This window comes from Lathyrus oleraceus, chromosome 5 (assembly GCF_024323335.1).
Source record: "Lathyrus oleraceus cultivar Zhongwan6 chromosome 5, CAAS_Psat_ZW6_1.0, whole genome shotgun sequence".
NCBI lineage: Eukaryota > Viridiplantae > Streptophyta > Magnoliopsida > Fabales > Fabaceae > Lathyrus > Lathyrus oleraceus.
Genome location: NC_066583.1, coordinates 293,660,044 through 293,685,025, shown reverse-complemented (window position 1 = coordinate 293,685,025; position 24,982 = coordinate 293,660,044). Strand labels below are relative to the sequence as shown.

At 34.8% G+C, this 24,982-nt stretch overlaps 1 long non-coding RNA gene and 1 other non-coding gene across 2 annotated transcripts; both read left to right on the top strand.

Moving 5' to 3' along the window:
• The first annotated feature begins 2,639 nt into the window (after positions 1–2,639).
• LOC127088437 (small nucleolar RNA R71) lies at positions 2,640–2,746 on the top strand. The gene has a single exon (XR_007790272.1). It is a non-coding gene; the product is annotated as a small nucleolar RNA R71 (small nucleolar RNA).
• Positions 2,747–23,072: 20,326 nt separating this feature from the next.
• On the top strand, positions 23,073–24,572 carry LOC127084027 (uncharacterized). Its single transcript, XR_007788604.1, has 3 exons — positions 23,073–23,705; positions 24,113–24,258; positions 24,359–24,572. It is a non-coding gene; the product is annotated as an uncharacterized LOC127084027 (long non-coding RNA).
• Positions 24,573–24,982: the final 410 nt, after the last annotated feature.

Here is a 24,982-nt window from a genome sequence, read left to right as displayed (position 1 = left end):
CAATTAAGTACTAGGTTTACTTTTACACATAGCTCTAGAACTCTTTCTAGGTTTTCAATACATTCTTCAAAGCTTTGTCCGCATACGGAAAAATCGTCCATAAATACTTCCATGATATTTTTGAGAAAATCGGAGAATATTGCCATCATGCACCTTTGGAAGGTTGCGGGAGCATTGCACAAGCCGAACGGCATTCGTCGATAAGCGAAGGTACCAAAAGGACATGTGAATGTTGTCTTTTCTTGGTCATCAGGATGAATTGGTATTTGAAATAAGCCTGAATAACCGTTTAGATAGCAGAAATGAGAATGTTTTGCTAATCGTTCTAACATCTGGTCTATGAATGGTAAAGGGAAATGATCTTTTCAGGTTGCTTTGTTTAGTTTCCTATAGTCAATGCACATTCTCTATCCCGATTCGATTCGTTTGGTTATAGTTTCTCCTTTTTCATTTTCAATAACTGTTATACCTCCTTTCTTTGGTACTACGTGTACAGGACTAACCCATTTGCTATCAGATATAGGATATATGATACCTGCCTCTAATAACTTTGTTACTTCCTTTTTCACTACCTCACTCAGGATCGGGTTTAGTCTCCTCTGATGTTCCCTAGAGGTTTTACAGTCTTCTTCTAGCATGATGCAATGCATACAAATAGAAGGACTTATCCCTTTAAGATCGGTGATGTTGTATCCTAGTGCGGTTGGATATTTTCTTAAGATATGTAGGAGTTTTTCGGTTTCGAGTTTTCCTAGGTTTGCATTAACTATTACTGGTCGTTCAAGTTCTAAGTCTAGGAATTCATATCTCAGATTTTGGGAAGTGTTTTCAGGTCGAGGGTTGGTTTCTTAAGGCATTGCGTAGGGTCCGGTGTTATTGCTAAACATTGGTTAAGTTTGTCTTCTACACGATAGTCAGACAATTTGTCATTCTCTAACTCTGTTTCTTTTATGCATTCATCGATGATATCCATGAAGTAACATGTGTCTTCTATTGCAGGTGCTTTCAAAAATTGGGAGAGAATGAACTTAATTTTCTCTTCTCCTACTTCGAAAGTGAGTCGTCCTCGTTTTACGTCTATGATTGCACCGGCGGTTGCTAAGAATGGTCTTCCCAATATAATGGGTGTAACTTCATCTTCTCTAATGTCCATAATTATAAAATCGGTTGGAATGTAGAATTGACATATGCGCACGGGAACGTTTTCAAGAATTCCTACAGGATATCTAACAGAACGATCTGCTAATTGCACAGACATTTTAGTTGGTCTTAATTCTCCCATTTCCAGTTTCTTGCATATGGATAAAGGCATAAAACTGATACCGGCTCCTAAATCGCATAAGGCTTTGTCTATGACAAATTTTCCTATGTGACAGGGTATAGAGAAACTACCAGGATCCTTAAGTTTTGGAGGCATATTCTAGATTATGGCGCTACATTTAGCAGTGAGTGTAACGGTTTCGCTATCTTCAAGTTTCCTTTTATTAGAAAGAATTTCTTTTAAGAACTTAGCATATGAGGGCATCTGCGTAATAGCTTCTGTAAACGGAATTGTGACGTTTAATTGTTTCAGTAAGTCAACAAATTTTTTAAATTGGCCCGCATCTTTGGTTTTAATAAGCCTTTGAGGGTAAGGGATAAGTGGTTTATAAGGTGGTGGAGGTACATAAGGTTCTTTCTTTTCTACGGTTTCCTTATTACTCTCTTCCTTTTCCTTAGGTTTACTTTCTTCCTCAATTGACTTTTTAGAGTTTTGGTTTTCCATCCTTGGATCAGACAGTCCTTCTACTTCCGTTCCACTTCTTAATATGATTGCATGAGCGTGGCTTTTCGGGTTAGGTTGGGGCTGTCCAGGAAATGTACCAGTTGGGGCAGCAGTAGGCGCTTGTTGTTGAGCTACTTGTGAGATTTGTGTTTCCAGCATTTTGTTATGGGTAGCCAGGGCATCTACTTTACTTGCTAGTTGTTTAATTTGTTCGCTAGTGTGTACATTCTGGTTTAAGAAATCTTTATTGGTTTGCTGTTGAGAAGCTATGAAGTTCTCCATCATGATTTCCAAGTTGGATTTCCTAAGAACGTTATTGTTAGGTGTAGATGGGATCGACTTTTGATATCCCGGAGGTATAGCTGGGGCTTGATTGGGAGCTTGTCCCGGTGCGTATAAAGCATTATTACTCTTATATGAAAAATTAGGATGGTTCTTTCAGTTAGAGTTATAGGTATGCGAGTAGGGATTTCCTTGAGCATAATTCACTTGCTCTGCTTGGATTCCTGTTAGGAGTTGACAATCTGCAGGAGTGTGACCTTGGATTCCACAGACTTCGCAATTCTGAGTTGCGGCAACCACGGTGGCTGGAGGTGATACATTCAAACTTTCAATTTTCTGTGCAAGAGCCTCCACTTTTGCATTAACATGATCAAGGCTACTTATCTCGTACATGCCACTTTTCGTTTGAGGTTTTTCTACCATTGTTCGGTCGCTTCCCCACTGATAATGGTTTTGGGCCATGCTCTCGATAAGTTGATAAGCATCGGTATAAGGTTTATCCATAAGTGCAACACCTGCGGCGGCGTCTATTGTTAATCTTGTGTTGTAGAAGAGACCATTATAGAAGGTATGAATTACTAACCAGTCCTCTAAACCATGGTGTGGACAAAGTATCATCATGTCTTTGTATCTTTCCCATGCTTCGAAAAGAGACTCGTTATCTTTCTGTTTAAATCCATTTATCTGGGATCTCAACATAGCTGTTTTGCTTGGAGGAAAATATCGGGCAAGAAAGACTTTCTTCAACTCATTCCATGTTGTGACTGAGTTGGAAGGAAGAGACTGAAGCCATCTTCTAGCTTTATCTCTTAACGAGAAAGGAAAAAGACGAAGTCGAATTGCCTCTGAAGTGACACCATTAGCTTTAACAGTATCAGCGTATTGGACAAATACGGATAAATGAAGGTTTGGATCCTCGGTAGGATTTCCAGAGAATTGATTCTGTTGTACTGCCTGTAGCAGCGAAGGCTTAAGTTCGAAGTTGTTTGCTTCGATTGCGGGTGGAACAATACTCGAATGCGGCTCATCTTGCGATGGAGCGGCGTAATCTCGAAGAGCACGAGCTGGTTTTGCCATCTCGGGTATCGGTGAAGGAAGAAGATTTTTGAGGTCGGGCACTTCGATAGGAGGGAGATTGTTTGCAGCACGATATTCCCGAATTCGTCGTAAGACTCGGAGATATAGTTCAATGTCGTTGATTCGTAAGTAAAATGGCTCGCCTTGTGAGCGAGCGTGTGGCATACAAATCAACGAAAGAAGAAGAGAAAATAAAATAAAATTGCCTTAGTCTCTACAGCGTAACAGAAGAGTTACGGTATCGACTAAATAAAAGTTCCCCGGCAACGGCGCCAAAAACTTGATCGCGACTTTATGAGTCGAATTGGGGTACTAACTGCAAGTGCACAGTTCTATCGCGTAGTTTTAAAAGATATCGATCCCACAGGGACTTATGAATCGATATACCGTTTTCTAAGGTTACTTCGTAAAGCTAAGGCGGATGATACTTTGATTGTTTGGGGGAAAAGTAAAACTAAAACTAGATCTAAAATTAAATATCAATTAAGCGGATATCGGTATGTAGTTCGTCGTAATTAGGGAATCAAATCTTCGTTGGTTTCTTGGTTTTAAAATAAATCTTTTCAGTAGACACTATTGATTAAAAGCCTTTTCTCAAACTCTCGCTCTGTTGAATAGACCATGACTTTATATTAACGTAGCTGTCACTTATTAGTTAAGTCCAAAATCACCTTTTGAAAACAATAGAATCTATAGAAACTCTTTTTATTAAAATACTAACCGTTTAAACACCCTCGTCTCAAACTCTCGCTCTGTTGACTTAGATTATATAATTAAACTTAAACGCTTAACTCTCGTCCTCACATTTAACCTTTAAAAATACTTTTTGAAAAAGATTAGAATTTAATTAACTCTAAAAATTGTTTTCGCCCTGATTTAGAATTAATGTCCAACTTACACTGTCCAGTTAAAAACTCAAACTTTCGCTCTATTGCTTTTAACTTCTTTATGTCTTTTACTCTCGTACAAAAACTTTGGGATTAATGCTGTAAATTGAGGCCATAAAAAGAGTGACTTTATTTTTAAATGAAATTAAACCAACTTAGTTTCGATTCCTTCATTCCGCTTGCTTTACATACCGATATCTAAATTAATTAGCCAGACATGCTAAACAGATCTAAACAATTATCATGCTTAAATAAAACCATATCAGGCAAACAATATAAATAAACAGTAATGCAGGGCATATATAAATTAAAACAATAAATTAAAGAACCTGAATAATTAATAGCAATCTTGAACACTCCACCACAGACCGGTTGGATTTGTTCTTGAATTCTTCAATCGGACAGGAAAATAAAAGCGAAGGAATAAAATTCTAGGATTTAACGTAAGGTTAGATCCAGTAAAAGATACACAATAGTTTCCGGTGTAGAAACTAGTGTGTGAAAAATTAATTTAGTGCTTAAAAGATTGACTGGAAAAGAAAATAAAAATTGCAAATAAAGTAGAAAACTGCAGAAAAGTGATGCTGTAAAATATGCTTGCACGGAGGAAAGAGACGGAGAGCTTCAGGGTTGGCTAAGAGCAACTATTTATATTAGTATACTTTGTAACGGTTTCCAAAAGTCCTTTCCGTAAAATGGTCTTCACGTTCCAAGGGTCAAGCGTAACAATAGGCTTCAACGTGCCTCTGTTGCGCTTCTGAAGCCTAAAATATAGGAGAGGGGTGTTACGGGCGTCACATCATGTGTTACGCTCGTAACACAAGGTAGTAAGGCGTGACGCTCGTCACACCTTGTGTGGCGGTCGTCACAGGTTCAACGCTCCTTTGTGGGCTGGGCTTTTGTGGATTTTGCTTTTCATTATCTTTTTGCACCCCTTTTCTTCCTTCTTTCACTTTTACTTCAAATAAATTACCTGAGATAAATAGAAGGAAAAATACCAAGTAATATCGAATAAAATGAAATAAATCGAAACAAATAATAATATAATTTAAATAAATCGAGTCCAAAAATGTGATATAGTTTCATGTTATCACTCCAATAGGTATATTCTTGCACTTCGAAACTCACTATACATGCATCATTTCCATGTGATTTCTGAAGCAAACATGTAGTATTTATTGTGTTAAGATTAATCATTAACTCACATTCCATTTATCTTGTTGTTTATGTGAATTTAAGTTGCATGAAACCTAAAGTTCCAGTTCTGGTTTTGGCCTTAGTGCATCTTCATCTTTGAGTATTAGCTCAAACATATCGTACCATTGTGTTTCTTACATTTTTCTAAGCAACTTTGATCTTTATTTCATGAAAAATGGTTGAGAAATGAGAGAGATATGTTTGTTAGAAAATCTAAAAAAATGATGAAAGAAAACACGAAAAAAAGAAAGAGGGCATGAGGTTGAAGAAGATGTTGATGTGGCGTTGACATTTCAAAATGTGACGCGTTATATAATATATACTTATGTTTGCATTTTAATGAACAAATGTATCGCCACCCTAGTGGTAGAAGTGTGCACCTTAAGTCACTTTTTGTAACCAAAGGGTCTGGGGTTCGAATCCCCCTCGCCCTAGCCTTTGGTTTTGTTTTATTTTTTCAAGCAGCACATATGACCCCAAGAGTGTGGGTTCGAACCTGCCCAATGTAATGTTTAATTATCTCATTTTGTTTAAATGTCCATTTTTCTTCCAAACTTCAAAAATCCATAACTTCATGATCCTTTAGCCTTTTGACCTATTCTTTTTGTCATATGGTCATGAGGATGTCTACTTTATGATGATTAAAAAAATCCCAAAAAATATTACTTATTTCACCACTTTTGATTGAATGGAAAACATGTATTTTTAAGTGTTTTTTAAGGCTCCTAATCAATTCCTTTGGTCCATCTCTTGGTTATTCTTATTTTTGAATGTTTGTATGATTATAGCACACTCTTTAAACAATGATTGTTGTCCTTAACATGCTAAACTTGATTACTTCCATACTTTGACTTAATTGATTCATCTTGAAAACATGCTTGAATGAATGATTAGGAGGTGATTAGAGTTTCCATTTGCTTCTTTCTTATTCATGCTATGATTAGGGTTTAGCTCCAAACTTGTCCCTAACATGTTCTTGCCTCTTGTTTGACTTGTATGCATAGTGATCCACTTAGGGTTTTGCCTTTTCCATACCATGTTCATATGATCCATGTTTTGAATATCTTTCTTTTGTCACAACTTGACTTGACAATCATATATCTTGATTATGTTACTTGTCTTATGTAGTTTGATACCCTTGTGTTGAATAATGTACACTTGTTTAAATCATGTCTTATAATTCTATTCCAATTTGTGATGTTATATCCATATCTTGTGATTGTTTATCATTTTATTCAAGTATTTCCTTCATAAACTTCCAAAATGATTGAATATGCATCTCATACTTGCTCATGTACTATATGTTGTGGTGTTATGTGAACCTTTGTCAGGTTTTGTTTATGTTTATCATACCTAAAAAATATGCAAGTATTTTGTTCATGTCTTGCCAATTTATGTGTCTTTATGCACCAATCCAAGGGAAAGGATATTATGTTGACTTCTTAGTCATATACTGTCTGTTTGTTTGTTGACTTTATTTGTCCATTCATGCATCTATCTTAAACCTTTTAAACTAAAACACCCACACAAACCTTGACTTACCTTTAGTCAATGGACTTTCAATAACACTTGAAAATACTTTAGTACACATGAAGTATTTCAAACACAAACCTTGACTTACTTTTAGTCAATGGATCTTTCAATTACAAATGCTTTAGTACACATGAAGTATCTCAACTCAAACTTTGACTTACATTTATTCAAGTAACACTTTCCAAAAACATTTTAAACCCCTTTTATTTCCCCATTCAAAAATGCAAACAACTTTTAAAAAATATAGATAAATTCAAAAGGTTCCTGTAGAGTACTACGTATGTTTAGGGTGTTAATATCTTCCCTTCACATAACCAACCCCCGTAATTTCGATCTCCACTTGCTTTGCTTCTAGTTTTTACTATTTTCTATGCATGTTTATTTTGGGTTTATTTTGAATCTTTTTCCCTTTCCTTGAAAAAATAAAAGTTCGGTGGTGATATCAATGTTTTGCGAGTCAAATTAATCCAATAGCTTGGTTTCTGATTCTCACCGCGACATTGCTTTATTAGTTTAAACAATCTCAAAAGAAGTACACAATTCTATAGACAAGAAGAAATCTATCCTCATCGTAAATCATGAATTAACAAGGTAAGGGCAATGGCCATGCTTTACGAACAAATTGCATAAAATCAAATTACTATGTAATATCACAGTGATAGATCGAATGAAGGTTTGGGTGGTAAATACGTATGCTCCTTGTGATGCAAATGGTAAGGTGATTTACATGGTGCATCATAGATGGTTATTTTATGAGTATATTGGATCGTTTTTTCCTTCTATTAATTGACGTGTGGTGTGAGCTAATTGTATTCAGATTGCTATTCTTAGCGGTCTTTATGATCATTGTTTGTTGACTCTCCATGGGCATGAGGAAGATTGGGGTCCTAAGTCGTTTCGCATGATGAGGTTATTGAAAGGAGGTAAATAACATCTAAATTTGCTTCTTTATCTCGCGTTAAGTGAATTGTTAGGGGTAAAATCTACATTTGCTTTATGGGCTCAAACAAAGTCCTTTTTAATATAGCCACATATCAATAATTAAATTAGGAGATTTTAACTTGTCACCCCTCAATTAAATATGATACTTTTCATATTTTTAAATTGCCAAAATTATCCTTGACTAAAATTTGAATGAAATTTTCAATAAGCAAAAATAAAATTTCCAGTACAGACAAAATTTCCGGTAAAATATTGTAAATATATCGGAAATTTCAAAATTTTCGATAAGTTTCAATTAATTATGAATATTATGAAATTTACTAGTTTCAACCAAAGTGAAATTTCCGGTAGTGCTATTTGTTTCAAATTTTTAACGCTCGGGATTTTACTGACAATTTTGGATGATTGTGATTGCATCGACAGTTTTGTATAGTCCAGAATAAATGCAAAGTTAAATAAATAGGGGGCCAACTGTTGTTTGATAACTACATCTCAAAAAATATCTATTTCTCAATTTTTGATTAAGGCAGAAGTGTATTTTAACGGAGCTTCACCTTCCGTAGAGTTCCGACTTCCGGATGACACCATATCTCTCGCCGGCATGACGTCCAAGTTAAATGAATTATTGTCTGATATCGAAAACAAAAAGGTGATAAAGGTCGAGTTTCGTGAAGATTGAATTGATATTAACAGGAGGGTGAAATACAATCTTATTAAGTTGAAGACCGATGAAGATGTGAAAGATATATGGAGATAATTTCTGTTGGGGGAGTTTTTCACTAGGGAACATTGAACATTGTGGGACATCATTTTTTTAGAGCAACACCTTTGTGAGAGACACACCACATATTCACCCCAAATCTTAAGGTTTTGGGTGAATATGTGGTGTGTCTCTCACAAAGGTGTTGCTCTAAATGTTCAATGCTCCCTAGTGAAAAACTCCTACAACAATTGGTATCAGAGCCCGGTTCGAGAAAGGGATCGGCTTACTTGTATCGAAAGTCAAACGACACCAGTGTGGTGAATAAGAAACATTCCATTAAAGAGTTTCAACATTGTCAGTATGGTGAATAAGAAAAGTTATGTGCGATACAAAAGTTTGTGGAAGTAAGAAGAGCTTTCACTTGAGGGGGAGCATTATGGACTCACACTTGAGGGGGGAGTTAAGAGTCTATCAAGTGTGAGTAGTGTGGGTAATAATCTAACATTACTCGCATTTGATACACTCTCAACACCCCCCCTTAAGTGTGAGTCCATAATGCTCCCCCTCAAGTGAAAATTATTCTTACTTCCACAAACTCTTGTACCACACGGAACGTTTCTTATTCACCACACTAGTTTTAGATGTTTAAAAGCCACCTCAATCTATGGAGGATTTCTATAAATCTTGATGAACAAGATTGTTATCAACCACGCAATGACAGTGAAAAGAAAAGAACAATTGGGAAAGAAAGAAAAGAAAGGTTTCAGAAGAATAATATTTTCTGCATAGTTTTCTCTTTGTCCACAACCTATGGAAAACTTCTTTATATTCACTTTGCAACTGCAAAATTCTGTGAATAAAATGTTATGAGTTCTTTCTTCACTTCATACAAGAATAAGGGTTACTCCTTCTATTTAAAGATTTAGGTTAGCTTACTCCCTAAGCCAAAGCCCAAAATTATAAAAGCCCAAAATAGTTAACACTACTAAAAATAGGCCTAGGTCAAAATCATGTGTGAAGCAACATGCTTCGACACTTCGACACACTAATACAACTCAATACACTAGGTGATTCGACACTTCCTTACTTCTGTCGAGAAACCTGCTTCGACATAAGGAATTATAATTTAATATATCACATAATTCATTGTGTCTAAGATATCTACATTCATCATAGCTCTTAGTCTTCTGAACACTTCGACCTGCACTCTCTTCATCATGATGTCTGCAATCTGATTCTCAGTTCTGTAGTGTTCCATATTCATCTTCCCATCTGCTACCTACTCTCGAAGATAATGGAAACTAATTTCGATGTGCTTGCTTCGACCATGTGTTATCGGATTTTTATCCATATTGATAGCTAAGATGTTGTCGATCTTCATGGTAATTGCTCCATGACTCTTCACTGTTATCTCTTTGACCAGATTCACCATCCATGTTGCTTAACATGCACAATGAGAAGCAACTATGTATTCTGCTTCGCACGATGATAATGCCACTACTGGCTCCTTTCTCGAACTCCAAGCAACTGGTGCACCACCTAGCATAAACACATAGCCAGTTGTGGATATTCGATCCTCAGCATCACTGCACCAACTTGAGTCAGTGTATCCCACTAGTTTTCATTTTTTCCCTTCATCAGCTGCAGGAAACAAAATGCCATAGTCGAAAGTTTCGTTCAAATACCTTAGTATCCTCTTCGTCGCTGCTAAATGTGATACATTTGGCTTCTTCATGAATCTACTCACCAAACCTGCACTATATGCCAAGTCAGGCCTTGTATGACAAAGGTATCGAAGTGACCCAATAAGTCTTCTATATTGGGTTGGATCGACATCATCTTCATCTGAATCTTTTAACAATTATAATTTGGGCTCAGTTGGGTTGCAATCTTGCATCTCAAATATCTTGAGTATTTTGCCTGTATACTTTCTTTGATGCATCATCAAACCCCTACCATGCTTGTGAATTATATGCCAAGGAAATATGAAATGCCATCCAGATTTGACATTTCAAATTTCTTGTTGAGATCACCTACGAAGTCTTCGATCTCCTTCTTGCAGCTACCTTTTATCAACAGGTCATCGACATATAGACATAGTATAAGCAATTCTCTCTTGCTTCTTCTTACGTATACTCCATGTTCGGTTTTGCACTTTACAAATTCCTTCTCCCTTAGGAAGCCATCTATCTTCTTGTTCCAAGATCTTGGAGCTTGTTTAAGTTCGTACAGGGCTTTATGCAGCCTATACACCTTTCTTTCTTCACCTTGTTTCACAAACCCAGCTGGTTGTGCAACATAGACTTCTTCTTCCAGGGGGCCATTCAGGAATTCATATTTCACATCCATATGACACATCTGTCAGTTGTTCATGTTTTCTACACCAACAACCAACCTGATTGTTTCGATCCTAACAACAGGTGCAAAAACTCTGTCGAAGTCGATTCCTCCTTTCACCACAAGTCTCGCCTTGTGTCGAGTCACTTCTACTTTGGGATTCAACTTCACCTTGTATACCCACATCACATTGATTTCCTTCTTGTCTTGGGGAAATTCGATAAGTGACCAAGTGTTGTTGACTTCGATTGACTTTTCAGTTCTTCATTCATTGCTTCCAACCACTTCAAATCTTTCAATGCATCAGCTGCATTGACTGGTTCGACATCTGCGTAGAAAGCATAGTGTACCGGCTCACCTTCTTCATTGACCACATCATCTGATGTAATCATACATTCTTGCAACCTTCGGGCATGTGTCTTATTCTTTGAGGTCTGCTTGGGTCTGCTTCACCTCTGACTTCTTGTCGAACTTCTCTTTCGACTTCACTAGCTGGTTCATCATATAAGATTCTCACTGAATCCTTCTTAACATTCTCAGTTCAATCCCATTCCTTAAGCTCATCTATGATCATGTCCCTGCTGATTACCACTTGCTTGTTCACATGGTCGAACAACTTGTATCCTTCAGTCGAATGATATCCTATCAGGATCATCTGACTCTACTTATCATTAAGTTTTCTTCTTAAGTGATATGGCACATGTCTATGTGTTATAGATCCAAACACCTTGAGATGACTCAAGCTAGGCTTGACATGATACCAACATTCTTCTCGTGTGATTCCTTCTAGCTTCTTCATCGGACATCTGTTCAGGATATATGTTGCAGTCGACACAACTTCTCCCCATAATTCTTTGGGTAGATGCTTTCCTTTTAACATTCTTCTCACTATATTCATGATGGTTTTATTCTTCCTTTTTGCGACTCCATTCCGCTGTGGAGTGTAGGACGACACCATCTCATGCACAATCCCTTCTTTCACACATAATGCATTGAAGTCTTTCGACACATATTCTCCACCACCATCAGTCCTCAGAATCTTGATCTTTCGACCATTTTTTCTTTCGACCATAGATTTGAACTTGGCAAATACCTCGATCACTTCATTTTTATTCTTGATCAGGTAAGCCCACAGTTTTCGACTGAAATCATCTATGAATGTAACAAAGTATTTGTTACCTCCAATCTAATCTACCTGGATAGGACCACATACATCAGAGTATATGACTTTAAGAATTTCCTTCAACCTATTTCTTGCATCCTTACTGAAGTTGTTCTTGTGCTGCTTCGCTTGCACATATTCTTCACATACTTCGTTTGGAAATTCAATTTCTGGTAATCCTGAAACCATATTTCTTCTCTTCAAATCTTTGATGTCTTTGAAATTGAGATGGCTAATTCTATAATTCCATTTCCATTCATCTCTGTTGGCTACTGTTGCAAGGCACTTATGCTCAATCACATTAAGCTCAATCTTAAAGGTTCTATTCTGAGACATTTGAGCCTTCAAGATCAACCTTCCATTTGAGTCGAGAACTCTCATCATCTTGTCTTTGATTGATACCTTGTAGTTATTTTTGACTAACTGCCCTATGTTGATCAAATTACTCTTCATGCCTGGTATGTACAACACATTTGAAATTACTAACCTCTTACCATCTTTCCTCATAATCAGAACAACACCAACACCTTCAGCTGTTAGAGTGTTGTCATTTGCAAATTTCACCATGTTCTTCATTCAGGGCTTTATGTTGACAAACCAATATTTCCTTCCAGACATGTGTGATGAGCATCCTGAGTCCAAGTACCATTGGTCCTTGAATCTTTCTTCATCTCTCGTTGTAACCATTAACAACATCTCTTCTTCTTCATGTTTCGCCAGCTTTGCAAAAGTTTCTTGTTTCTTCTACTTTTATGGACAATCACTAGAATAGTGACCATGCTTCTGACAATTATAACACTGAATATGACTCTTGTCTGACTTTCGCCACCACCTCTTCCTCTACCTACAACATCACCTCTTTGGTTTCCTTGGTTCCAAGGTTTTCTATGATTCGACCAATTTCCTTCTTGCTGATTTCGACCAGTCGAATTGTTGTAGCCTCCTTTACCTTTGTTACCTTTCCTTTATTTTGTTGATTGCGCATGCAAATCCATATCACTCTTCGAATTCCTGCAGCTCTTTTATCCATTCTTTGTTTATGACATTCAAGTGTCCCTTAAAGCTCTTCTTTTGTCAGTTTTGACAAATCTTTCAACTCTTTTATGGCTACTACTATGTGGTCGAACTTTGGAGCCAAGGACCTCAAGATCTTTCCAACAATAGATCTTGATGTCAACACTTCTCCATATACCTTGATTAAATTCACCAGTTTCATAACCTTAGTGAAGAAATCAGTTATGCTTTCATTGTCTTCCATCTGAAGTAATTCATATGTCCTTTTGTGAGTTTGTAACCTCACCTATTTCACCTTCTCCACGCCTCCAGACGACTTCTCCAGAATTTCCCATGCTTCTTTCGCTGACTCTACATCACTAACCTTTTCAAAATTATCTGAATCAACATATTGATGTATTGTAAAGAGAGCTTTATAATATTTCTTTTTCAATTCTTTATATGCGGCCCTTTCTTGATCCTTCACGTTTTCTACAAGCATTACTACTCCTTCCTTCATAAGATCCCAAAGATCTTGATAACAGAACACAACTTTCATCTGCTTGCACCAATTCTCATAATTATTGTTCTTGAGAATCAGAAGATTCGCTGGAAAATGCTTGTTTGGATGATTCATTCCCATCGTGATTTTCTTCCCACAAACTGCTCAAACCAGGAGCTCTTGATACCAGATGATGGAAATCCACCTTAATTTATGGAGGATTTCTATCGATCTTGATGAACAAGATTGTTATCAACCATGCAATGAAAGTGAAAAGAAAAGAACAATTGAGAAAGAAAGAAAAGAAACGTTTGAGAAGAAAAATATTTTATGTAGATTTTTCTTTCTGCCCATAACTTGTAGAAAACTTCTTTATATTCACTTTGCAACTGCAAAATTCCATGAATACAATGCTATGAGTTCTTACTTCTCTTCATACAAGAATAAAGGTTACTCCCTCTATTTATAGCTTTAGGTTAGCTTACTCCCTAAGCCAAAGCCCAAAATTATAAAAGCCCAAAATAGTTAACACTACTAAAAATAGGCCTAAGTTGAAATCATATGTGAAGCAACATGCTTTAACACTTCGACACACTAATACAACTCAACACACTAGGTGATTCGGCACTTTCTTACTTCTGCCGAGCAACTCGCTTCGACACAAGGAATTATAATTCAACAATTTCACCGTAGGAAAATAAAGGCCCTGATCGAGTTAGATGCTAAGATTTCAAGGTTTGCCGACGACATAATGAAGATGATGAAACATCCAAAATCATTTGTTAGTGTCTAGGTTTTCTTATTTATCATCGTTGTTTAAAGTTATGTTTAAGTTATTTAATTGATTATCAAATGTTAGTTTAGGTTGATGTTGCATGAATGGAAGTTCAAAAATATTATCTAATAAAAAAGTATCTGATGTAGATGTCTGAGTAATATACAAATAATACATGATATACCAAAATTGTCTAAATAGGCCCCCCACGGGCTATGTGTACAACCTAAGATAATCCAGTATAAACATCGTCATCTGGGTTTACCAAACCCATGAGATTATCCATAATAACTGCAATCATCTGGAGACCCTGCTGGTCATCGGCATCAGCTATAGGAGGCGGCGAAGATACATCATCAACAGGTACCCCAGCTCCAATAAGTAATAATTTCAAGTATACTTGTATCATACTAAAATAAGCAGTAAGTTGTCTAGTCCAAAATATTGTCGTCACTCCAAGTGTTGTATACAAAATGGTTAACACAACACATCCCTAAGCCCAACTGGTAACCTCAAGGCTATCAAACATGCATACATACCGGGAATTGATATAAACACCCGACTTGTCCATAAAGATAGTACATGTTACTAGATAGAGCATGTACACCCTGGCGGAATCCTCGTAACTCCTAGCCGCTACAAGCTCATCGTACGTCTTTCAAAGCCAAGACATACGAAGGTGAGCGCCCTGTTGGTTCCAAACTCCTTATGCACGGTCACCTTAGAAACTCCCAAATCTCGTGAAGCAGTCATACATGCAAGCGACATGCTAAGAACAAGAGCCGTCCAAAATCTGTCGCCGATAGGGAGATGGAACAATGAGAAGACAGCATCTAAATTGATAGTCATCTCCCCAAATGGAAAATGAAAAGAAGATGTCTCCTTGTGTCATCTCTCAACAAATGCAATAAGTAGTGGAGTGTCGAGCATGGTGAGGAAGCAGTGGGAAAAATCAAGGAGCTCAAACTCCCTTACAATCCGACTGACCTCCTCAGGCATTTGAATCTTCGGGAAGTCCTTCAGCTTTGGCTCGTGCGATGTTACCTTCAGTGTGGGACGGTCCTATGACAAAAAATATTAAAAAATAGAAGTTATCTTTCATGGCACAATATTAAAAAAATTAAAGTTAAACATAATAGACATATACCTCTCCTTACCATAGTCATAACGCCACATGGCAACATACTCAGTAAGCACCGATCAATCAATGGATCCTCTAGTGAATCCTCCATCAGTATGCACAGAGGGATTGGTCGAAGGATCTGTAACCTTGGTGTCAGTAGTAACATATGGGACCGACTATGCAACAACAACATCCGTATGAACCACCTCAGTATCCACCTCATCAACAACAACCCTGTTGGAACAAGATTTATTCATGCCCTTAAGATGTTTCGATGATAACAAAGTATTTAAAGAATAATATGGTTTGGTAATAGTTGTTCAAGTGTGCAAGTTCTAAATTCAAAATATATCAAGGTTTAAAGCCTATAAAAAGACTTAGTTCAACAAAGAAGTGATTCATATTCTGATTGATCAAAATTTGTAGTTGTTTATCAGCATCTGAAGGCTTCAGACTCTGGTCTCGACCCAACTTCTGATGACAGCTCAACTTCTGAGAGACTGAAAAACATATGATCTATACATTGTACCAAAGGAGTCTTGTGTTATCAAATCCATAGAATTCTGGACAAACTCTACTAGGCTTTCGTTCTGCAAGGCTCAAGAAATAAAGATGTGACATCTTCACTCTACTCTACCTGTTGGTAGATATCTAGTACCTTGAAAGGTATTGGGAGCGTTGCTATTATTCAATGGACAAAGATTCATACCATATGCTAATTTCCAAAGGCTCTCTTGGGATACTTCTTCAACAAGCCTACTCGTTATGTTCAAATCCTCCAACGACTATTTTCCTAGTCCTATAAAAGGAAGTTCAAGGATATGAAGAAAATGCTGAAGATAATTGGTCAAGTTGATCAATATAGGTTCGTTTCTTTGGTTGAAAACCATGAATGTGCTAAAGATTCAAATACTCTGGAAGTCTTTGAATAAGCTATCAACAAGAACCACACAACACAAAGAGGATCTGATACAAGCAAGAACACTTATGTATATTTGTTAGCTTGTACAATAGGGTCTTAATATTTATTATCATTGTTAATCTTAGAAATCTCAAAGACATCAGAATCTGTTTTGTAACTATGCACCATTGATAAGAGTATCAAGTGCTTTGTAATTACTATCCTGAACTGTTGTTTGGAATATGTAAAAAGTTGTCTGCTGAGTGCTTGAGCAAAGAAGTCTCTTTCTGATGATTGAGCATTGAAGTATCATGCTTGAGGGTAGAGAAAGAAGTATCTTTCTAGATAGATTGAGAATTGAAGTCTCATGCTTGAGGGAAGAGCAAAAAGCCTCTTTCTGGAAAGATTAAGCATTGAAGTCTCATACTTGAGGGCAGAGCAAGATATATCTTTTCGTGGGATTGAGCAGGAAGTCCTGAACGGACTGTTCAGGCAATGCGATCTCTTGCTTGAGGGCTTGAGCAGAAGTCTCTTACTAGTTTGATCGAGCAAATTCTAATTTGTTGAATATAGTGAAAATCTCTCGTGCTACAAGGGGACTGAACTACTCCCGGTTTCAGAGGAGTCATAATATATTGTGTGTATCTTTATTTACTTCTTCATTTATATTCCGCTGTGCAACAAACTTTGAAGTCAGACTCTGATCTGATTCAGACTCTTACTTGGATCAGAATCTGAGCTTGACATTTCAGGTTCTGAACAGGTTTAAGAAAAAGAAGTAAATTTCCCCATACACGATTCAACCCCCCATTCTTGTGTATATTTTTCTCACTTTCAACCTCCACAACAACCTCCTCAACAACCTCCTAAGAAACCTCATCAACAACCTCATTTACAACAACAATATCTGGCACTCCCACCTCATCTCAAGGTTGCTCAACTGATCGTACCTGTCGGCGCCGAGTGCTACGAGATGCACGGAATTAACCCTACTCGACCACCATTTCCGGTGTGAACCGGTTGGAACCACTCGTCCAGCCCGTATCTGGGAAGACTCAACCTCAACAACTCTAACCTGGTCTGCCGCTCTATCAATAGATATGCCTGCAATAGTATCGTCCTTGCCTCTATATTTCACTGCAAAAGAAGGGAAAAAAAATGAGCAACTACCGGAAATTTCAGAATTTCCGGTAAAAAACAAAGTTTTTATTCCTATCAGAAATTTCAAAATTTCCGATAAAAAAACAAAGTTATTATGACTATCAGAAATTCTAAAATTTCTGGAAAATTCCATGGGATTTCGTACCAGAAATTTTGAAACTTCCAATTAAAATGTTAGAATTAATACCATAAATTTTAAAATTTTCGGTACGAAATCCCATAAATTTTGACAGTTATAGTATAAAACGTACATTTTTTTAAATTTCCATAGTGTAATTCAAATTTCCGGTATCGTCCCAGACGTTTCAAAATCGTGCGTTGATCTTGTAAATTTAGAAAATAAGTGAAATAATTTTGCAAGGGCAATGTTGTTTTTTCATACGCAATAGAGGATGCTAAATTCAAGTGGAAGTGGAAGTTAAAATGTTCCTAAATTAGTGATAAATTCTACCCAAAAAAAAACAGTTAAAATTAAATTAAACAAAAAAACTTATAATATTCTAAATTTAAGAAGATTCTAAAAATTAAATAATAAAATAATTTTTTAAAATTTATTTCTCGATATCTCATGTCACATAAATTTAAAGCCCAAATATTAATAAGAGTCCAATATTAACATAAATTATAAATCAACTTAAATAATTAAATATGAATTCTAATTCTATCAACTAGTGTGCGTGAGTTTTAAGAAAGCCCCAGTTTACACACACAAGAACATTTTGATTTGCTTTTAATTTTGTCTCATAATTCTTTTTCTGGTGAAATGAAAATTTTGCTGTGGAATTTAAGCTACATAAAGGACGGTCACAAACCAAGTTGGTTTGTTAAATAAAGAGGACCCACTTTTAACCAACCATCAAATTGGTGAGGCAAAACTTTTCTTTAATAATTACAATTTTTTTAATTTTCTAAGCATTTAATTATTTATTTATATTATAGAAAACTTATGTTATAAATTGTTTTTATTTTTTTCTTTTATTATTATTTTTTACTTTTAAAATATTATTTCTTTAGAAATATTTGTAAGTTATTATCTTTATTTATTTTAAATATTTAAATTTTTTGTTTAAAATCTTATGACGTTTCATAACCAAACTATTTCCTAAGTATGACTTAATTTTAAAAAGATTAATAATTACGCACATAATATAAACATTTTGAATATATATTAGTTCACAAAAATATAAGCGTTGGATACAAAAATATAAGATTGAGTTCTTAGTTATACTCATGAAAAAATATAAGCATTGAGTTCTCAGTTATATTCCCTGGAAAAAGAATCGAAGATGTTTTCCTGAAAAGTAATTGTAAGCTTGAAAGTTAAAGGTTGTGAAAACTTTTAAAATTCACTTTATTTATGAGCAAATGTAGTTGAAATGTCAGGATACCTAGATTTCCATTTATTGATATACGCTAACTCAAACGCACTCAAGCACTTTACACACATCGTCATACCCTAACTGGTCGCGTCACTACACATGTTAGAAAATGATGATTAAGCGCTTCAGTGATGGAAGCACACTAAATACGTTTGTTCCACGTTATTTTTTCAAAACTGATAAAAAACGTTTCAATTCCATTTCACAACAGACCATGACATGAAGATCGATCAATGATACTTAAGGCTTCCCACAACTCCTTTTGTTCTCGACTGAGTCTTGTGGGCAATTGTTCTGGACCTGTCAAAGACTCAATAGACCAAGGACCAATCTATCTCAAATTCACTCTAATTGATCGCGTCACTACACATGTTAAAAAATGATGATTAAGCGCTTCAGTGATGGAACCGCACTAAATACGTCTGTTCCACATTACTTTTTCAAAACTGATCAAAAACGTTTCAGTTCCATTTCACAACGGACCATGACATGGAGATTGATCAATGATATTTAAGGTTTCCCACAACTCCTTTTGTTCTCGACTGAGTCTTAGGAGCAATTGTTTTGGACTTGTCAAAGACTCAATAGACCAAGGACCAATCTATCTCAAATTCACTCTACTCGACCCAAAGTATAAAAACAGTGCACATGCTAAGACAAGGTACAATATCTAATCTCCAATTTTCATTATTCACATCTTGAATCTTGAACTGACTTGCGCGTTGAAGTGATAACCATGTAGATCCACCCAGCTTTACCATAAAGAAGATAGGAGCTATCGTTCAAGATTAACGGTTATCTAACTATCTTCATTTCTGATTTCTAAGTGGAGTTGGAGCATCTATGTTTCCTATATGAGTTAGGATTCGTTGACACTAAGTATAAATCTAAAAGACTTACACTAAATTTCAACCGTTACTAGAATTAAATCAAACAGTCATATTAAATTAAATTAAATAAAAAAAATACAACATCATGTTTCCCCTAAAAAATAGACTATTTATACGATCGTTTCATTTATTCATATTAACGGTTAACATTTGATGTAAGACATTTAGAATTACATCTAGTGTCAACTGATCTCTCTCTCTATTTATATATATATATATATATATATATATATATATATATATATATATATATATATATATATATATATATATATATATATATATATTGTCAACTGATCTCTCTCTCTTTATATATATATATATATATATATATATATATATATATATATATATATATATATATATATATATATATATATATATATATATATATTTTGTCAACTGATCTCTCTCTTTTTATATATATATATATATATATATATATATATATCCAAATTTTGTAAGACTCTAAAATTTTGAAAAATTCTTTTACATTAATGAATATAAAACATAAAAAAATGCTATGATAAAAACTCAATACATTAAGAAAAATAAGTTTTATCAAAATCAAAATACTTGTAATTAAGTTTTATTTTAATAATTTATAATTATTATATTTTTATATATCATTTTCAAATATTTTAATTGTATTTAAAAAAAAAATGACCATTTTTTAATTAGAATCGACCATATATATATATATATATATATATATATATATATATATATATATATATATATATATATATATATATATATATATATATATATATATATATATATATATATATATATATATATATATATATATATATATATATATATATATATATATATATATATATATATATATATATATGGTAATTTTTAAATAATTTTTCAAAACATGTCTAACATACTTATGATGTAGATTCAATTTGAGCCCTTGTTAAGAACATAAGAAAGTCAGTACCAAACTCTACCAACATTATCCAATGCACTATATTGGTTTCTTGCTCACCTATTTAATCTTTATTAATTGTACTGTCACACTCATCCTAATTTGTTTGATATGCTTTCATTTTCACAGTCCTAACGGTTTTCTAACTAAAATAAAATAAAAATCTAGTGGCTTCAGATAGTTATCGTCATAGACCTAGATGCTTGCTAACATGCAACTACTTTATAGGTGCAAAACAAGTCCTGAGATAACTAACGAATAGAGGAACCATTCACATCATCCCTTGCTTAAAATAGCGATTGAAAAAGATACACTACCACATTTGAGTCAAATATAATAAGAATTATGGAGATTTAATTGGACTTTTCATCACTTTTCCTTATTTAACAAGTTATCATGCATGTTATTAGTTAAGTTGTGCTTTTACATCTAAAAGTATATTTAATTATTAGCCTAGAAGCAGTCAAATTTAAGATTAAACCATTTTTGAATAGTCGAGTATATACTCTGTCAAAATAAGGCCAACTAAAAGTAGTTTAGCTAAATCTTTCTTAGGATATAATGGGTCAAAGTCAATGTAAAGACAGATAATTTAGCTTCAAAAGCAAAATTCTAAAAATTTATATATCTCATATTTTTAAATTAGTATTTTGTGTTAAATTGCATAGAAAAAGTTTTTATGTAAAATAATATTATGGGATTATTTTAAACGATTTAAATCACTCTAAAATCGGTGAAATCGTATAAAATCGTTAGATTTTACTCTTTAACTCAATTTTACCTTTTTTTTATCAAATTTTAAAACATCCATTTTATATTTTGGTCCATAAATTTGAAGAACCTTTATCATCTAGAGATGAATTTGTTCAAGTTGAAGATGAAGACGCTAATGAAGATGATGTTGTAGATGGATTAAATTTTCGATTAAGTTGAATATATAAATGAAAACACTTGTTTTTTTGAACTTGAGAAACTTATTAAATTCTTGTTTTTTGGATAATTTTTTGGATGTTATTTTTTATATATATTTTGTGGGTAATTTATGTAGTTTGATACAAGTATATCAATATTACACTTTACTATAGTGATTTATTATATTTTTTCTTTATAGTTAATTTAAAATTTTAAATTATTGATGCATTTATAATATTATATAGGTATATGTATATTTTGTGGATATAAATTTAATATTACTTTTAATATGAAATGAACTCTACGGTTTTACGTTTCAATTTTATCTAGGAAAAATGAGTCAAGGTAAAAACTTGATTATGACAATCTTGTTCAAAAGTCTATTTCATGTATTTAAGCTATGAAATAAAAAAACGCGGTTATAATTTAATTTTAAGAAAATCGTCAGAGATATAAGTGAGTTTTGATCCTAATCTTTTTAAGATGGTACGTAGGCAATGAGTTTATCCATTCAAACACAAAATTGTAAATAATTTGTACATTCTCCACTCATCTCCTCCATCATGTTTACACAAATAATTTTTCATAAATACCAACCTACCTTACAACAAATTGTGAAAAGGGCTCCCTAGGAGTACCTAGGATGTTTTGGGTGCTTAAAACCTTCCCATTGCATAACCAACCCCCTTACCCCGATCTCTGATATTTTTATTAGTTTTTGATTTGATAAAACTTCTCGGTTTTTGTTCACTTTCTAACCTTTCCTTTGGATAAATAGAAGTGCGGTGGCGACTCGAATTGTATGATTTACTTTTGATTTAGTCAATAAATCTAAAGGTAACGAATACCCCGCTACACATATGACCGTTCTCAACGGGAAAATTTTCGAATAGGTTAGTATTTAATCCTCTTCTATCTTGAATACCAGAAAAGCTTCCGCAATTTTTTATTTAGGTTCAAGAAGATTAAATAGGGGCAGCTGTTGTACCCCAAAATTTGCACTCCCATTTTCATCTTTTCACTCAATCCTTAACTTGAGAATCATTTGCATACAATCATGTTTCATTCATATGCATCAAGCATTCATCCATACTTAGTAGTTGATTATTATGGATTCAAAGTTCTTGGCTTGTAAAGCTAGTGTTTTTGGTATGGATGAAACCCTAGAGGTTTGGTTTAGATAGTCATCTGATCATATGGGATGTGAAATCCCAATGGCTTGATCTTTGGGACTTGAATTCAACAAAGTTCCATCATGGTACTCTTCAAAGGGGTTCAAACCCTAATTTGTTGATGATTTGGTGGTGAGGCTTCAGGATTGTTCCTTGGGTCTTATCTTGACCTCTAAACCTTAGTTGGGGGTTCATATGTTGAAGACTTGATTGCGAATCATCCTAATCCGTCCAAAAGATTTGACTAAAAGATGTGTCGTGGAAACCTTAATCTCATATGCTTGAGGGCCTATGCTAGTAGAGCTTGACTTGGGATCGTCTTCATTTGACTGAAACCCTGGCCCATTAGCGGAAGGCTCTTGCCCCACATCTTGTCAACTAAACCTACACATCTTCCTGGTTCTTCCAAGATCATATCTCTTATTCATGTGTTGTGGATTACTAGTCCTTGGTTCTTGGATTCATGCTTGCACCAATACATTGATTCTTTGGGCTTTGGCTTGCTTTTGATCTATCAAGGATTTTAAACCATTTATAGGTCATCGTTATGGATTCATCTATGTTTAATAAGGATTCTTGCCAACCTACATAAATCCATACAAGAAAACCCTAGTTTGAGATCTACAGTTGACTTTGGACAACTGTTGACTTTTTGGTCAACTAGTTGACCAAAGTCAACCACTTTTATACCATAATTCTTTCGACTTCGATTCCCAAACTCTTGTGTTCAGACTGAGCCAAGATGCACAAGTTGTATCAAAACGAAGTCCGAAAATCATGATCGCACTTGCATTTTGATTGGAGTATTGCGTATTGGTTTGTGTTTCTGGATTGCATCTTCAAAGCTCAACATTGTGGATCCAACGTCTTCACGTCTCAGAGCTTCACAAATGGCATCACGGAGCATCGCATTTTCTCCCCAAAATTCGGAATCGAAATGAAAGAAAAGAAAAACCTCTTAAAATAACAACACTAAATCCAGTTCATCCCTATGTGTGCGCAACATCAAAAAGAAGCAAAATTGAAGTTGAAACTATAAAACTAACCACGACGGAGTTTCTAACTCAACCAGGTATTGGATCTTTTCCTCCTTCTGTTTCGATGGCTTCTTCTTCTTCTCGATATGTGTTTCTTCTTCTTCTGTAATCTGATTGTGATAATGTGAATGTATCAGAGGGCTCGAGAGAAATCGAGAGTGTGTGAGGAACTAAAAGCATATAGAGTTTTGAGGATGATGGAGCTTAGCAAAAGCTAATTGAAGCTCTGATGATGAGCTTCAATGGCTTCTAGGGAATGCGTATAGGTGAGGTTGAGGGAAAATTATAAGAGTTAATTGTTGCAAGTTGATGTTATTCACTGCTCTGGTTTGTGCATTAATGCAATGGTTTTGTGCATGACCTGATTGGCTACAGGATGTTTGATGTTTGGCTTATTGGATTGCAATGACTGCTCATGGCATGATTTTGTTGATGGTTGTAGGTCTGCTACAGGTGCGCTACTGGATTGTTGCTAGGACGACCATGTTTTGAATTGGTGTGCGTGCGCTACTGGATTGTTGCTAGGACGGTCATGCTTTGAATTAGTGTGCTTAACCTGCTGCAATGTTGTTCATGGCCCTGTTAGAGGTTGATTGTAAGATATTGTTAAAATGGTTGCAGGCTTTTGATGATATGTGCATGATTTGAATGATTTAAGATCTTAACTATGATTTTCTTGGTTTTGTAGGTGGTCCATGGAAGAGTGAAAAAGCTTGGTCTAGAGGAAAATGGTGACATGAAGCATGAAGATGGTGGATGAAGATGGTGTTTTTGAATTTGTTCATATGTAATGTGTAAAGATAATAACATGGTTTATGTACTTTGAATCTTGAATTTGAATGAAAAATTTGGAAATGAAAAGTCATTGAATGTGCATTGATTTGCATTGAATGTTAATTTTTTAGAACATGGAAATTTATCTTGGATGATTTGGAAATGTAACTAATTGTAAAGAAGCTTAATGAACGAACATTTGGTTTATATAGATGTATTTGTTTGATCATGATGATGACAATGCTAAAGTGAATGGTCTTGAAATGTAACTTGATTTTTGTTCCTGTTAAAGATTGTAAAATGGAAGTAAATGATAGTAACATGAAAGTGATATGAATGACTATGGCATGACATTTGTAGGATAATGGTATTGAAATTGGTGATTCAAGGCCTATGATAAGACTGTGTGAAATGAGATGGCGTTAGCTTGAAATTTAGAAATGAATATTGGATATTGAATGGTAAATTAAATGGAATGTTTGAATTGGCCTTGAACCTAGCCGTTTGTTGGATTTTGGGCTTAAGGCCCAGACAAGCG